Source organism: Bos javanicus, chromosome X (genome assembly GCF_032452875.1).
Source record: "Bos javanicus breed banteng chromosome X, ARS-OSU_banteng_1.0, whole genome shotgun sequence".
Taxonomy (NCBI): Eukaryota; Metazoa; Chordata; class Mammalia; order Artiodactyla; family Bovidae; genus Bos; species Bos javanicus.
In genome coordinates, this window is record NC_083897.1 from 352,535 (window position 1) to 370,123 (window position 17,589).

Here is a 17,589-nt window from a genome sequence, read left to right on the forward strand (position 1 = left end):
CTTTCTGCCAAGAAGTTTAGAACCCGAATTGCATGTTTTTGGGCACTTTTCTCATCTGGAGAGCAGATTAGTAGGTCATCTACGTATTGTAATATTTTCCCATTAGGTCCCAGTCCATATCTAGGAGATCCCGGCTAAGGGCCTGTCCAAACAGGTGGGGGCTATCTCTGAACCCCTGAGGTAATACTGTCCAAGTCATCTGTTGGTGTTTTTCTCCTGGGGCTTCCCACTCAAAGGCAAAAAGGTATTGGGATTCTTTAGCCAGTGGTATGTAAAAAAATATATCTTTGAGATCCAAGACTGTAAACCACTTGGCACTGGGTGGGATTTCTCCCAAGATTACATAAGGATTGGGTACTCTAGGATGGAGGGGGACTACAGCTTCATTTATGATCCGGAGATTTTGAACCATTCGCTTAGTTCTGTCTTTTTTCTTTACTGAGAGGATTGGGGTGTTACATGGCAAACTGTTGGGGACCAATAGCCCACAAGCAAGGAATTTATTTATCAAAGGCTTTAGTCTGTCCCGAGCTTCTCTTTTGAGAGCATATTGTTTCCAGTCAGGAAACCGAGTGGGATCTCGGAGGACAATGATGACCGGTTCAGCTTGATGGGCTCGTCCAGGAATCCCCTGGTCCCACACCTGGGGGTTAATTTTGTCTTCCCATAGTTTTTGGTCCCTCTCTACTGAAGGTGTAATGGGTTCTTCAGTAGTAACCAGGAGCTGTAGAGCTCTAGGGGCTGAAAAACTTCCCATCACAAGAGTGGTCCCCAGTTTAGTGAGTATATCTCTTCCCAATAAGGGCATAGGACACTCAGGGATCACCAGAAACTGGTGGGAAAATATTTGTCCATCCCAGCAACAAAGAAGTGCTCAGGTGAATCTTTTAGTAATTGCTTTTCCTGTAGCATCCAAAATGGTACAGGTTTGAGAGGAGAAGGCTCCAGAGCAGGAGATCAAGACAGAGTAGGTAGCCCCTGTGTCAAGCAAGAAATTCTCGGACCTACCTGCCACATCCAGTCGCACTCTTGGCTCCAGCCCTGTGATGGTTATCTGTGACAGACGGACTGGCTGGAGCAGGCTGTTTCAGTCTTCTTGAACCATCGTGAGGGTAGGCTTGGCGCTTGACCTTGAGGCTCTTGGGTCTTGAGGGCAGAGTGCCGCCCAATATCCCAGTTGACGGCATTTGTGGCAAGCTGTTCTAGGAGACTAGTCACAGTTTGGACACTCTTTGGCCCAATGCCCCGCCTGTCTACAGATCAGGCATTTGTCTCGTGCCTTGTCTTTCAAGGACTCGGGGTTTTCCATCAGGCTTCTCTGGAGGGCAGCCAGCATGTGGGCATGCCTTGTCTCTCTTTCTCTCCCTCTCCTGGGCCTTGGCCTCCTTCTGTTCTCTGTTATAAAAGGTATTGGTGGCTGTCTGGACCATCTCATCTAAAGAGGCAGCAGGGTCCTGCTGTTGTAGCTGCTGTAACTTAATTCTGATATATGATACACATTGGGACAGGAATTTGTCCTTTAAAATCACCCGTCCCTCATAAGTGTCTAAGTCCAGGTTGGTAAACTTTTGGAGTGCCTCTTTTAGCCTCTCCAGAAAAGCAATGGGGTTCTCATTGGGCTCCTGAGTTATTGCTGAGACCCGGGCATAGCTAATTACTTTTTTTGGGGGGCTGCTTTCAGTCCTGCCTTCACACAGATTAGAAAATGATCTCTTTCCCAGATGTGCTCAGGGTCATTATAATTCCAATTAGGATCGGAGGAGGGGACTGCAGTTTCCCCTACTGGGTATCTATCACTGGACATGTGGAGCCCTGTTGCATACCTCCAGGCTTCCATTAAGACCCTGGTATGTTCAGGATCAGATAAAGTTTGACTAAATATGACCATGATGTCTTTCCACATCAAGTCAAAGGCCAAGGTAATATGTTGGAATGTATCTATATATTTGCCTTGGTCATCTGTATAGCTTCCCAGGTCTTGTTTGATCTGCCTTAGTTCTAAGAGGGAGAAGGGCTTATGGACCCGGGTTGGTCCAAATTCTCCTCCAGTTTCAACTAAGGGACATACTCGAGCTGGCTTTTGTGGACGGGGTGCTCCCGGATATGGGGGCACATTTGGGTATGAGGAAGTAGCACCAGGCAACTCGGGAGCTGTGGGAGGTGAGCCTTCACAAGGGGTTCCTTTCCTTGGTTGTCTGTGCCTAACACCATTTACCTAGTGGGCTTACTTTTAGGGCGTACTACAATCCCATACTTAAGACAGAGTTCCTTCATATCTCTTAGTTGGAAGAAAATTTGGACATAGGGGATCTCTATCCATTTCCCTTGTCTTTTGCAGAATAATTCTAATTGCAGGATGGTATTATAATTTAAAGTTCCATCCTCAGGCCAGTGTTCCTCATCCCTCAGTGGATACTGTGGCCACGCAGTGGCACAAAAGAATTTCAAATGACTTCTCCTTAGAGCTAGAGGGTCAAACAGCTTCCAGTTATCAAGGATGCATCTTAAGGGCGTCTGCCGGGAAGTGGATTGGTTATTTCCCATCTGAAAGACAGTCGTGACAGGGAAAAAAGAAAAAGACCTCTTTTGATTTTCATGCGTGGAGTTCCTTAGGGGTGAGTCTTTCTGAAGCTTATCCTACCCAGAACTGTTGCAACCTGAGAGCCAGGCGTCCCCAGGTCAGGGTGCAGATCCCCAGGCAGGCTGAGGCATGACAGCCTCCTAGAGATCGAATCCCTGGGCAGGTTGAGGCATGACGGCCTCCTGAGAATTGGGTACCTGGGCATGTCGAGGCGTGACGACCTCTTGGGACCCCTGGGACTGGCAGATCCCCAAGCAGGTTGAGGCGTGACAACCTTTTGAAGACGGATCCCTGGGCAGGTCAAAGTGTGATGACCTCCTGGGACCTCCTGGACTGGAGTTTGGGCGTCCCCAAGATCTCCAATGTGACCAGTGCTGGGTAGCGATGGACATTAAAGCCCTCGGCGCATCACAGCTCTCAGGTCTTGGACAAACTATGTTATAGCTCTTAGGCAAATCAGTGTTAAAGCTCTTTTATTTAGAAGATAGCCAGAGAGAGAGAGAAAGTGAGAGAGAGAGAGAGAGAGAAAGTGAGAGAGAGAGAGAGAGAGAGAGAGAGAGAGAGAGAGAGAAACAGCACACGCACGAGCGAGCGGGTGAGAGAGAGAGAGAGAGAGAGAGAGAGTTCATGAGAAAGTGCTTTGGCTCCTCCTTTTATATGTTTTTTCCTCCACCTGGGCCTGCCCTATGCAAATTGGGCTTAGCCAGGAGTGCTGTTTGTTCTGCCTGAAATCTTCACTCTGGTCCTAGGACCTTCCTTTGACCTTCCTTGTCTTTTGGCCACCGCCATTTTGGACTCCTTTTCCCTATTCTACCTACCTAACACAACTATCTCATCCTCTGTCGTTCCCATCTCCTCCTGCCTTCAATCTTTCCCAGCATCAGAGTCTTTTCTAATGAGTGGCTCTTCACATCAGGTGGCCAAAGTATTGGAGCTTCAGCTTCAGCATCAGTCCTTCCAATGAATATTCAGGATTGATTTCCTTTAGGATTGACTGGTTTGATCTCCTTGCAGTCTAAGGGACTCACAAGAGTCTTCTCCAAAGGTAGTGTAGCTAAAATTTGGCCTCTGTATTCTGGTACTGAACTGAACTTTGGAGACAGATTTGGTTGAAGTTGAAAAGAATAGCTTTATTCCTTTGCCAGGCAGAGGGAGCCACAGTAGGCTAATGTCCTCAAAACTGTGTCTTCTGACCTGGAGGAGGTAGTAAGAAGTTTTATAGTAAGGGTTCAGAGAGGGTGTGATGAGCTCGTGGATGTTCTTTTGATTGGTTGGTGGTGAGATAAGTGGGAGTCAACCTCATCAATTTTCTGGTTCCAACCAGTCAGGGTTCTATGTGCTTGTGGGCAGCATATAGTTAACATCTCCCAACTGCAGAATAGCTCAAAAATATTGTTATGTATGTCCCTTGAGGGCGAACCAGGACCTGCCCCAGGACTGCACTACTGTTTCTTGACTGCTCCTTCCTTGTCTCTGCATCCCCTCCCTTCCCTGATTAGCAACTGTTTGAACCTGCCCTTTGGAACTCAGGGAAGGTCATGGAGGCTGCAAGAAGCCTGTTACCCATAGTCAAGAAATACGGGACACAGATTATTGTGCCTGGAGCCCCCAGGGTCCTGCTCGGTTTCAGTTAGGGCATTTCTGTTGCTGAAGAGTTGATTGCCAAAGTGAAGGTTGGATTTACTGAAGCTGAGCAAGTCCAGCAACTGTGAGACCAAGGAGTTAAAGTCATCCTCGTTAATGACAGGATTGAAGTGGAAAAATAAATGATGAAACTCAAAGTCCTCCATTAAAGTGGAGAAGCTTGATTAAATTATAGTAGCACAGAGGAATAGAGCAAGGAGTCAAAAACACATATCCTTCAGAGGCCAGATGGTAAATGTCAATGAGTTAAAGAAGGCAAATTTAAGAGAGGACATTCCATCTAAAGGAAGCAGCCACTACTCAGAAACAGGTGACAGTTGCCATTTGGGAAGATAGGTCTAAAATTGCTAGAAATTTCCATTTTTAAAGGAAAATTCTAATCCTTTACAAATATGAAATCTCCCATTTTAAAATATCAGCAACTAATTAAAAAAAAAAAATACTGTGAGGGCCAAAGCGTATCTTCAGTGGGAATGCAGCCCATAAGCTGCCAGAATGCACCTCTAGGATAGAAATCAGTATACCCAGATGGCCTGAGGCTCAAAGTAAGACCAACTTGTTAACAACGGTGACTATCTCCTTCCTCTTCCCTGGGCTATGGCAGACATCACTAATTTGATCAGGTATAAAGGGCTTCATGAAGCAACTACCAATTGGTTGGATTTGGCATGCAAGATGAAACCTAATTTGCCGTAACGTTTCTATCATTTTCAAGAAAGTTTCTGAGTCTTTGAACTTGCTTTGGTTTTTGTAAAAAGAACAGGCATGCTGTAATGTTTCAATCCAGTTTCACCCTCACAGAATTTTCAGGTGGACTTTCTTGTTGAATGTGTTCTTTGTATGTTTTCAGAAACCTCTTTACACCAGTAACTGTATGTTTAAAAAATTTCCAGTAGTGTGCTCAGAGGTCCTGAGTGGGAACTGGTATAATGTTAAAAGTTGAACAAATGAAACCTTTCATCTGTTCCCAGGTATATCTGGCTTCTGGTAGCTTTGCCATTAATAGTTGAGAGCCTGTTGCTGCCTGAAACACTAAAGGGTTGTTAAACAGCTCTCTGCCCTTAGAAAGACTGGGAGATGACTGGGAGGCTTCTAGACAGAGGCATGAATCGAAAATGCCAGACATGTTTAGCTATATGGTTTATTAACTCATTTACTGAAGTGTGTGCTTGTATCTATTAAATCTTTTTAAGTTTAGGCATTCTTGCTATGGAATGATTTTCTTTTGGGTATTTAAGTACCTAAATACCTCATTCATATTTAAATACCCCCGTTAGCACATTTCTGATTTCCTTTATAAGCAAAACATGCTCTTTCTTTGCAGGCACTGTTTTCAGCTCACTCTTCACTTAGCCAGCTGTTTCCATTGCCTCTGCTGCAAGCCCCCAGGCCAGATTCCCGTGGCAGCAGGGGAAGGAGAACAGCTGAAGCTGGAACAGTGAACTTTCTTAGCTGCCAAAGTCCACTTGATTCTGACGCAATGCGGCTGCATTCTCCATTTGAAATTTGTTCCCGTTCTGCTTTTGGTTTTCAGCATCTACCCTTATCCCATCACCCTCTAGTTTCCCCCCATCCCACCACCTCGCCCTTGGGCTCCCCTCTTTCCTTAGGATCCTGAAGTAGATTACTTGCTTGACCCCGTAGGGCTTTCAATTTGCCTGTTTTTCTTTGACTAACTGTTTGTCCAGATCATGCTCACACTTGTTCCTAAGAGGCTGCTTGATCTGCTCGTGACCTGCCCTCCACCCATCCCTGTTTCTGGCTCTGGATCCTGTTCTCTATCTCTGGCTGCCTGCCTGACACATACTGCCTTGCTGCCTGGTGTGTCATGGATTTGCTGATTTTCTGTGGCACCTGAAGCCGTATAAGCAGAAACATCCATGATTTCTCTGTTTAACTGTGCTTCTCTCCAGTGTTTCTTATTAGATATTATGATTAGTTTGCTCCTTGTCTTCCTTGGGGTTGAATTAATTTTCATTTGGCCTGAATTTTAAGATAATGTCAGCACCATGCCAAATATTATAGATATTATGAAATGTCAAAATAATTTGCCACTTCCATTTTTATTGTACAATTGAGAAAATAGAATAGTAATAATAATGATAATAATATAGCTAACATGATTGAGTTCTTGCTGTGCCCTAGACACTGTATTATAGGCTTTATTTGCATTATCTAATCTTTTCAGTTGCCATTTAATGTGAGTTATAATGTTACCCATATTTAACAGTTAAGGAAACTGAAGCACAGAGAAGTCTGCTAGTTTGCTCAAAGTTGCAAGGCTTAATTAGTACTGTTGCAGGAAGAGGGACCCCTTCCAGGGCCCAAAACTGGGTTCTTGTCTAACACTCGGAAATGAATTGTCCGAGGAGACACATGTGCTGACAAAGCAAGGGCTTTTATTAGGAAAGGGAGCCTGGGGAGAGAGCAGAAGGGTAAGGGAACCCAGGAGAACTGCTCTGTCATATGGCTTGCAGTCTCGGTTTTATGGTGATGGGATGAGTTTCCAGGTTGTCTTTAGCCGATCATTCTGACTCAGAGTCCTTCCTGGTGGTGCACACCTTGTTCAGCCAAGATGGATGCCAGAGAGGATGATTCTGGGAGGTGGTCAGACATGTGGTGTCTCCTTTGGACCTTTCCTGAACTCTTCCGGTTGGTGGAGGCTTATTAGTTCCATGTTCCTTACCAGAACCTCCTGTCATAAAACAACTCATGCAAATGGTTACTATGGTACCTGGCCAGGGTGGGCGGTTTCAGTCAGTGTGCTTCCCCTAACAGTACCAGATCTGGAATTTGAATTAGTATCTGTTTTTTAAGGATCCCAAAGTCTGAGCCCCTGAACATCATTAAATACCATTTCTTTCATAGGGATAATTTTGTTTTATTTATTTATTTTTTATTGGAGGATAATTGCTTTACAATGTTGTGCTGCTTTCTGCTGTACAACAATATGAATCAACTATAAGTATATATATATATCCCCTCCTTCCCACCCCACCCCACCCCATCTTACCCCTCTAGGTTATCACACAGCACTGAACTGAGTACCCTGTGCTATACAGCTGTTTCCCACTGTCAAGCGAGTGTATGTTCCTCGGCTCTTTGTCTCGTCACAACAAAGATTTGGAGTGACGGACATTAAAGCCCCCTTGGCGTGTCACAGCTATCGGGTCTTGGATAGACCATGTTATAGCTCTCAGGTCTCAAAAGGACCATGTTATAGCTCTCAGACAAATCAGTGTTACAGCTCAGTGTTACAGCTCTATTTTATTTAGAAGATAGCAGGAAAATCTATTTACGAGGTGTGAGGGCACGTCGATCCAAAGACGCGAGGAAAAGAGTGCCCCAGCGCGCGGGAGAGAGGGAGAGAGAGAGAGAGAGAGAGAGAGGGAGAGAGAGCTAGCTTTGGCTCCTCTATTTATATGTTTATCTCTCCCTGGGCCTGTCTTATGTAAATTGGGCCAGCCAGGAGTGTTGTTTGTTTTACCTGAGGTCCTCACTCCAGTCCTCGGACCTTCTTTTATTCTATTTTTGTGGGCTTTTCCCTTCTTTGTCTTTTAGCCACCGCCATTTTGGACTCCTTTTCCCTATTATACCTACCTAACATTCCCCCCTCAAGAGATGGGAGGCCCAATTCTTTGGGAATAGGGGCGTCAAGGTCTTTTTGGCTACTTCCTGCTGAACTGGGACAGTGAGGGGTATTGGGCCTCCCCCTCTTGTTAGTCTCAAGCCTCAGAGTCCTTATAGCGGTGTTCATCTAAGGGTGTGGGATATTTTCCGTGGTCGGCTGTAGTTTTATATCTTTGTTGAACTGGCACTGTATGTTGTAGCTGGTTGACCTGGGCAGAGACAAAACAGGTTAGACAATTGACAGTACATGAAATAATCATAAGCATCATCAATATAGCATAACAAGGACTAGTAGGGGCATTAGTCAATTTTAAATTCACATGGCCAGGATGGCTCAAGTCCCTCCTTGTTCAGGGATCAGAAGATCTATCTCCTGTCTGTTTTGGAGTATAATCTCTGTAAAGCTATGTTGACTCTTTAGAGTTATCCTGAGAAATTTTATCTCCAGAAACCAGACTTTGGGGGTGTTCATTAGAATGGCACTCATTGGTAGTCCTGAATAGATATCTGAGATCTCCCAGGGGCTCACAGGTATACTGAGAGTCTTCTTCTGTTTTCTTTTATGGCTTGACTCATGAGTAGTGAATCCAGGAGTCATGTCTTGGTACCTTGACTGCTGTGGGGGTAGAAAGTATTACAGGGTAGGGGCCCTTCCATGTGGGCTGGAGTTGAGCCTTTGGGGACCCATCTTTCCAGACTTTAATTAGGACTTGAGTTCCTGGAGCATACAGTGGTGACTCTTTAGAACCCTTTGGGTCCTGGTTCATACCCCACAAGTGTATATCCTGTTGGAATTGCCCAATGGCCATGGTATAAGACTGGAGGGTCTGAACCTCTGGATCTAGGAAGAGGTCAATTACATAAACAAAAGGTCTCCCATATAGCATCTCATAAGGACTAAGGCCAACCTGTTCCTTAGGAGCAATGTGGGTGCGGAGGAGAGCTATTGGTAAAGCCTCCTTCCATCCCAGGGAGGTCTCTTGGGTTATCTTTTTTATCGCTGATTTTGAGAATTGATTGGCTCTTTCTACTTTTCCTGAAGATTGAGGCCTCCAGGCACAATGGAGATAATAAGTAATGCCCAATGCTTTCGAGACCCCTTGGGTGACCTTATAAGTAAATGATGTCCCATTGTCACTTTGTAATGACCTGGGCAGACCAAATCTTGGAATGATTTAATGGAGCAGTTTTTTACCACCTCCTCAGCCTTCTAAGTCCGGGTGGGAAAGCCTTCAATCTATCTTATGAATGTATCTATCATAACTAATAGATATTTATACCCTTGAGAAAGTGGCATCTGGGTGAAGTCCATCTGCCAGTCCTCACCTGGGTAGGCCCCACGTCATTGGACGGGCTGGGCCAGCTGGGGTCTTCGAGCTCCTTGGGGGTTGTTTAATTGGCAAGTGGGACAAGAGGAGACCGCCTGTCTTATAGTTGTTTGGAAGCCTGTTCCTCTGAAGGACCTTTCTAGTAATCTTTGTAGGGCCTTTTCTCCTAAATGAGTAGTGGCATGTAAGGAGTTAACCAATTCTATTGGAGATTCCCAGGAAGAGAAAGGAGTCCCTCCTTTTGGAACCACCCCATATGATCTCCTTGAAAGCCTTCGCTTTTAGCTTTAAGAGTCTCACCTTTAGTATATGAAGGGGTTTCTGGCAAATTAGTCTGTGGAACTAAGGTGGCAATCCCTATTAGGTCATGGTTCTGTAATGCTGCTCTCCTAGCTGCCTGATCAGCTGCTTGGTTCCCTTGTGCCACTTCTGGGTTTCCTTTTTGGTGTCCTTGACAGTGGGAGACTGAAACCTCATTGGGCAGATGGACTGCCTCCAAGAGTCGAAGAATCTGATCACCATATTTGATTGGGGACCCTCGGGTGGTCAAGTGGCCCCTTTCTTTCCAAATAGCCACATGTGCATGTAGCACCAGAAAGGCATACTTGGAGTCAGTGTAAATGGCTATTCTTTTTCCTTCTCCCAGCTCTAAAGCTCAAGTCAGGGCTATGAGCTCAGCTAATTGGGCTGAAGTACCTGGTGGCAGAGGCTTAGCCTCTATGGTCTCAAAATTGGAGACTCCTGCATACCCAGATCTTCTTTTTCCATCCAAGACAAAGCTGCTTCCATCAGTGTAGCAGATTTCCTCAGGATTGGTCAGAGGATCTTCTGATAATCCCTCTCAGGGTTTTGTCCAGTGGTCCAAGGTTTCTAGACAAGAGTGAAAGGGGCGAGAGCCCTCAGGGGTAGGGAGGAGGGTGGCTGGGTTGAGAACCTCACAAGGGGATATAGTGAGGCCTGTCTTTTCCATCAGCATTACTTGATATCTGAGGATTCTTTGATCAGACATCCATAAATGGCCTCTCCCATTTAGGAGTTGTTTTACTTGGTGGCTGGTTTAAATAGTTAGTTTGCCTCCAAAGGAGAGTTTTAAAGCATCTTCTATCATGATTGCAATAGCTGCAAGATTTCGAAGGCAGGGGGGCCAACCTCAGGTAGTTGGATCAAGCTTCTTCGATAAGTAAGCTACAGGCTGGGGCTCAGATCCCAACCTTTGAGTTAACACTCCCAAGCCTATTCCCTCTCTTTCATGGACATAAAGTTGGATTTTTTTTTTTTTTTGGGGGGGGTGGGTCTGGCAACCTGAAGTCTGGTGCCTGAGTTAAGGCCTGTTTTAGTGTAGCCTCTGCCTTCTTTTAAGGAGTTCCCCACATCCATGGGATTGAATCATCTCGTCCCTTTAAGCTTTCATATAAGGGCTGGCCAATTAGACCATAGTTGGGTATCCAGATTTTACAATAACCAGTTAGTCCCAGGAAAGCTCACAATTGTTTTTGAGTCGTGGGGGAGGGCAACTGGAGGATTCCTTGTACCCGATCAGAGGACAGCCTCCTGGACCCGTGTGTAATCTGAACTCCCAGGTAAGTGACCTTTGTCTTGACCATCTGTGCCTTAGCACAGGAGACTTTATATCCCCTTTCTGCCAAGAAGTTTAGAACCCGAATTGCATGTTGTTGGGCACTTTTCTCATCTGGAGAGCAGATTAGTAGGTCATCTACGTATTGTAATATTTTCCCATTAGGTCCCAGTCCATATCTAGGAGATCCCGGCTAAGGGCCTGTCCAAACAGGTGGGGGCTATCTCTGAACCCCTGAGGTAATACTGTCCAAGTCATCTGTTGGTGTTTTTCTCCTGGGGCTTCCCACTCAAAGGCAAAAAGGTATTGGGATTCTTTAGCCAGTGGTATGTAAAAAAAAATGTATCTTTGAGATCCAAGACTGTAAACCACTTGGCACTGGGTGGGATTTCTCCCAAGATTACATAGGGATTGGGTACTGTGGGATGGAGGGTGACTACAGCTTCTTTTATGATCTGGAGATCTTGGACCATTTGCCAGGTTTTATCTTTTTTTTTACTGAGAGGATTGGGGTGTTACATGGCAAACTGTTGGGGACCAATAGCCCACAAGCAAGGAATTTATTTATTAAAGGCTTTAGTCTGTCTCAAGCCTCTCTTTTGAGAGCATATTGTTTCCAGTCAGGAAACCGAGTGGGATCTCGGAGGACAATGATGACCGGTTCAGCTTGATGGGCTCGTCCAGGAATCCCCTGGTCCCACACCTGGGGGTTAATTTTGTCTTCCCATAGTTTTTGGTCCCTTCTATTGAAGGTGTAATGGGTTCTTCAGTAGTAACCAGGAGCTGTAGAGCTCTAGGGGCTGAAAAACTTCCCATCACAAGAGTGGTCCCTAGTTTAGTGAGTATATCTCTTCCCAATAAGGGCATAGGACACTCAGGGATCACCAGAAACTGGTGGGAAAATATTTGTCCATCCCAGCAACAAAGAAGTGCTCAGGTGAATCTTTTAGTAATTGCTTTTCCTGTAGCATCCAAAATGGTACAGGTTTGGGAGGAGAAGGCTCCAGAGCAGGAGATCAAGACAGAGTAGGTAGCCCCTGTGTCAAGCAAGAAATTCTCGGACCTACCTGCCACATCCAGTCACACCCTTGGTCCAGCCCTGTAATGGTTATCTGTGACAGACGGACTGGCTGGAGCAGGCTGTTTCAGTCTTCTTGAACCATCGTGAGGGTAGGCTTGGCGCTTGACCTTGAGGCTCTTGGGTCTTGAGGGCAGAGTGCCGCCCGATGTCCTAGTTGATGGCATTTGTGGCAAGCTGTTCTAGTTGACTAGTCACAGTTTGGACACTCTTTGGCCCAATGCCCCTCCTGTCTACAGATCAGGCATTTGTCTCGTGCCTTGTCTTTCAAGGACTCGGGGTTTTCCATAAGGCTTCTCTGGAGGCGGCCAGCATCTTGGCATGCCTTGTCTCTTTTTCTCTCCCTCTCCTGGGCCTTGGCCTCCTTCTCCTGTTCTCTGTTATAAAAGGTATTGGTGGCTGTCTGGACCATCTCATCTAAAGAGGCAGCAGGGTCCTGCTGTTGTAGCTGTTGTAACTTAATTCTGATATCTGATGCACAATGGGACAGGAATTTGTCCTTTAAAATCACGTGCCCCTCGTAAGAGTCTAAGTCCAGATTGGTAACCTTTTTTAGTGCCTCTTTTAGCCTTTCCAGAAAGGCAATAGGGTTTTTATTGGGCTCCTGAGTTATTGATGAGACTTGGCACAGTCCCACAAGTAATAGGCTTCCTTATGTTTCCATGGGTGGACTTATTTAGGCCTGAGTCTTTCTGAAGCTTATCCTACCCAGAACTGTTGCAACCTGAGAGCCATGTGTCCTTGCGTCAGGGTGCAGATCCCCAGGCAGGCTGAGGCGTAACAGCCTCCTAGAGATCGAATCCCTGGGTAGGTCGAGGTGTGACGGCCTCCCAAGAATTGGGTCCCTGGGCAGGTCGAGGCGTGACAACCTCCTGGGACCCCCGGACTGGAGTTTGGGTGTCCTCAAGGTCTCCAGTGTGACCAGTGCTGGGTAGAATTAAGGGGTTTGTAACTCATTGCTAGTTTGCCCACCGTGGATAGGAATACATATGTAAGCTCATCTTACCTAGTACTGTTGCAACCTGAGAGCCAAGCGTCCCCGGGTGAGGGTGCAGATCCCCAGGCAGGCTGATGTGTGACAGCCTCCTAGAGATCGAATCCCCTGCAGGTCGAGGCGTGATGACCTCCTGGGACCCCTGGGACTGGTGGATCCCCGAGCAGGTTGAGGCGTGACAACCTTTCGAGGACCAGATCCCTCCCTAGGCAGGTCAAGGCGTGATGACCTCCTGGGACCCCTGGACTGGAGTTGGGCATCCCCAAGATCTCCAGTGTGACCAGTACTTGGTAGGATTAGGGGGTTGGATATTATAGAGTATTTCCCTCCCAAGGCCAGCTATTTTCTGGTTGTCTCTCCAGAAGATTGTAGAGGCAACCTTGTGGGTCTGGAAGGGGGCTCAGGAAAAGAGCATGAAACAGGAGGGAAGGAGGCAGAGCACAACCTTTGAAAGAATGACATAGCACAAGGGTATAATGTAAACTGATTAAAATCAACTGAGTCCAAGATGAGAAGTCAAATTCAAGTAAACCTTAATCCCCAATCTATAAGTCAACAGACACACCCAGAGGTGGCAGGACAGCTCCAAGACACTGTCAAAAGATGAAGAGTGGGTGGTTCCCCAATGGCTGGGATGATCCTCTTACTCATTAGCATATGAATTCACCCCCTCTAGCAAAACCTAGCCAGGCCTCATTCCATGGCCAGTACCCTGTAGAGTGGGTGCTTCTCTACCTCTTATCTATCGCTTTGACTCTCAATGACTTTGCAATGAGACCTTAGAGCCTGAGCTTTATTACGTCCTGAAGCTGGGCATCCTGGGTTTTGGTCGGGCTCAAGTCCTGACCTGGAAAGAGAGCTGAAGGACAGGAGGAAAAAGCAGTGGGAAAAACGTGCCAAGGAATCCCCTTCATAGCCCGCCGGAAAATTTGCTAAATATCTGACTGGTGCTCAGTTTCATTGGTCTGATCCTTGGCACAGAGAAGAGAAAGGACAGAAGAACCCCCACCGGCTTGTGTAACAGCTACTGGGACTCAGCAGATAGTGCCTTTGGGACATGCTGAGGAGTAGCCTCTCCAGAGTCCCTCAATTGTGCCCCCTGCCTCCCGCATGTTTGCAGGAGGTTCAAGGAAACAAGAAACAAGAGATTGTAAAGGAATTAAGATTTTGTTAGGCATGTCCCTCCAGCCATAGGAGTGAGGACCTCTTACCTTAACCGGAGGTCTTCTGGAATCTGAGACTGGGCCGCGTGAGCTGTCTGCTGAGTTCGTTTTTTGCTGTCTGGTTTCCAGCACAATGGGCTTTCCCCTGTGCTGGGTTTTCTTCGCGTTCTGCTTCTACCGCGGGAGCTTTGCTGAGTTCGGCTCCTGCTGTGCCTGGCCTCTTCCGCGTGGAGGTTGTTTCAGGCAGGTTAAACCCGAGTCACAGCACCATAGATGTCACACGAGTGTGACCGCCCCAGCACGCGGGGGGGAGAGAGAGAGAGAGAGAGAGAGAGAGAGCGAGAGCTTTGGCTCCTCTATTTATGTGTTTATCTCTCCCTGGGCCTGTCCTATGTAAATTGGGCCAGCCAGGAGTGTTGTTTGTTTTACCTGAGGTCCTCACTCCAGTCCTTGGACCTTCTTTTGTTCTATTTTCACGGGCTTTTCCCTTCTTTGTCTTTTAGCCACCGCCATTTTGGACTCCTTTTCCCTATTTTACCTACCTAACACCACTATCTATTTTATACATGGTAGTGATCTTGGTGAGGCAGCAGTACGTTGTGGCATGAAGCAAGATCTTAATTCCCTGCCAAGGAGTTGAACCTGGGAAGCCTGGATGAAAACCAGAAATCCTAGCCACCAAACCAGCAAGGGCTAGAAGCTAGAAGCTAATTTTCCCTGGATCTTTGCCCCCAGTGAAAAATGCATTTATCATGGAGGCAGAAACTGTAAATGCAGGTACAAAGTTTATTATTAGACATAGCACAACAACACATGGGAGAGCACATAGAGAAACAATTTGTTTAGTTGAGATAGAAGCAAGGCAAATATCCACACCCAGAAATAAAGGGTGTGGGCATCCCCCCAATGAAGAGGAGCCCAGTAAAGAGATGGTTAAGTCATTTATATAGGTCAGTTCTTCCAGTCCTTTGTCTTTCTTCAGGCTAATTATCTGATTTCTTTTTCCACACCCGACAAACCCCGGGATCCTCACCTTGGGTGCACACGCACCCCTTGAAGTGAAGGCTTCTGAGGGGAGCAAGACTCATTATGACCTGGTGTTATCCCCTGACTTTTGACCCACAAGGAGCCCTTCTGCACATGTATAGTGTCTCCCTTGTCCCCAAAGAGGGAGGCGTGTAGATCTCTTAATTCTTTACTCAAACAAGATTTTGCTCCTCTTTGTCCTTGCCGTGACTATTACCTTAAGGTGTTTACAAGAGAAAAACACTGGTTGTTTATGCTGTTTCTGTTGTTACTGCCATTTTGGGGAGCATACACGCTGATTGTAAATGCCTCAACTGGAGTTCACCTATCAAGAGAAGGGAAATGCAAACAGGAGGTTAGTTGTAAATGTCTAACCTGGAGCTCATCTATCTTCTACATCATTGGTGTATATAAGTCAGTGTTACTTTCTCAATTCATCCCCCCTCTCCTTTCCCTGCTGTGTCCACAAGTCTGTCCTCTATGTCTGTGCCTCTATTCCTGCCCTGAAAATTAGTTTATCAGTACCATTTTTATAGATTCCATATATATGCATTACCATGTTTGTTTTTCTTTTTCTGACTTATTAGGTTGGTGCAAACGTAATTACAGCTTTGAACCATGAATTTTAAATTGTTATAACTAGACTCAAACACATCTTTATTAATCAAAATAGGAACCATTACAATCAACACATTTTTGCCAACAAGAAATAAGTTTGCTTATTCTTACAACATAGAAATCTGTGCTTTGGGGTTTGGCAAACTCTTGGAAAGCATTGTTTGCCTCCTGCTGGTTTTAGAAGCATTTTCCCTCCAAAAAGTTGTTGAGATGCTTGAAGAGGTGGTTGTCAGTTGGTGAGAGGACAGATGAATATGGCAAATGAGTTAAAACTTTGTAGCCCAATTCTTTCAACTTTTGAAGCATTGGTTGTGTGACATGTGGTTGGACTTTAGTCATGGAGAAGAATTGGGCCCTTTCTGTTGACCAGTGCCGTATGTAGGCATTGCAGTTTTTGGTGCATCTCATCGATTTGCTGAGCACACTTCTCAGATGTAAGGGTTTCACTAGGATTCAGAAAGCTATAGGGTGTCAGACTGGGAGCAGACCACCAAACAGTGACCATGACCTTTTTTTGGTGCAAGTTTGGCTTTGGGAAGTGTTTTGGAGCTTCTTCTCAGTCCATCCACTGAGCTGGTCATTGCCAGTTTTCGTATAAAATCCATTTTTTGTCTCACATCACAATCCAGTTGAGAAATGGCATGTTGTTGTATAGAATAAGAGAAGATGACACTTGAAAATGATGTTGTTTTTTTTTTTTTTTCAGTCAGCTCATGAGGCACCCGCTTATCAAACGTTTTTGTTTTCAATTTGCTTCAAATGCCAAATGACCACAGAATGGTCAACATTGAGTTCCTCAGCAAATTCTCCTGTAGTTGTAAGAGGATCAATTTTGATGATCGCTCTCAATTGTTGTTGTCAACTTCCCATGGCTAGGCACTGTGCCCCTCCTCACCTTCAAGACTCTTGTCTCCTTTGCAAAACTTCTTGAACTACCAATGCAATATACGTTTGTTAGCAGTTCCTGGGCCAAATGCGATGTTGATGTTGCAAGTTGCCTCCACTGCTTTACAACCCATTTTGAACTCAAATAAGAAAATCTCTCAAATTTTTTTTTTATCTAACATCATTTCCTGTGGCCACTACTGAGTTTTCCAAATTTGCTAACATATTGAGTGCTGCAGTCAGTGGGGTCGCAAAGAGTTGGACACGTCTTAGCGACTGAACAACAGCAACTAACATCATTTCCATAGTCTAAAATAAATATAAAATAAATGGTAAGTAATAAGTAATTAGCAAAAAAACATAAAATGCAAAATGCACATTACAGTGATATATAACATATCCACATTTATTTAGAATGTATTCCAATATCAGTGGCTTCCCTGGTGGCTCAGCAGTAAAGTATCTACTTACAATTCAGGAGACCCAGGTTTGATCCCTGAGTTGGGAAAATCCCCTGGAGAAGGGAATGGCAACCCATTCTAGTATTCTTGCCTGGAGAACTCCATGGGCAGAGGAGCCTGGTAGGTTATAATCCATGGGGTTGCAAAGAGTTGGACATGAAAGAGCGACTAACATCTTGCTTCATTCCAATATCAAATAGCAAATTTCAACAATGCAAAAACCAGTTACTTTTGCACCAGACTAATACTTCACTCTGTATAATAGGCTCTAGATTCATGCAACTTACTGCTGCTGCTGCTAAGTCGCTTCAGTCATGTCCGACTCTGTGCGACCCCATCAATGGCAGCCCACCAGGCTTCCCCGTCCCTGGGATTCTCCAGGCAAGAACACTGGAGTGGGTTGCCATTTCCTTCTCCATGCAACTTACTAGAACTGACTAAATCTGTTCCTTTTTATAGCCAAGTAATATTCCATTGTATATATTTACCACATATTCTTTATCCATTTATCTGTTGATGGACATCTAGGTTGCTTCCATGTCCTGTCTATTGTAAATAGTGCTTCAGCGAACACTCAGGATACGTGTGTCTTTTTTTTTTTACAT

General features: G+C 45.5%; 1 long non-coding RNA gene across 3 annotated transcripts in view; it reads left to right on the top strand.

Moving 5' to 3' along the window:
- The window catches only part of LOC133242915 (uncharacterized), a 310,686-nt gene that overhangs the window by 38,399 nt on the left and 254,698 nt on the right, over nucleotides 1-17,589 (top strand). The window lies entirely within an intron of this gene.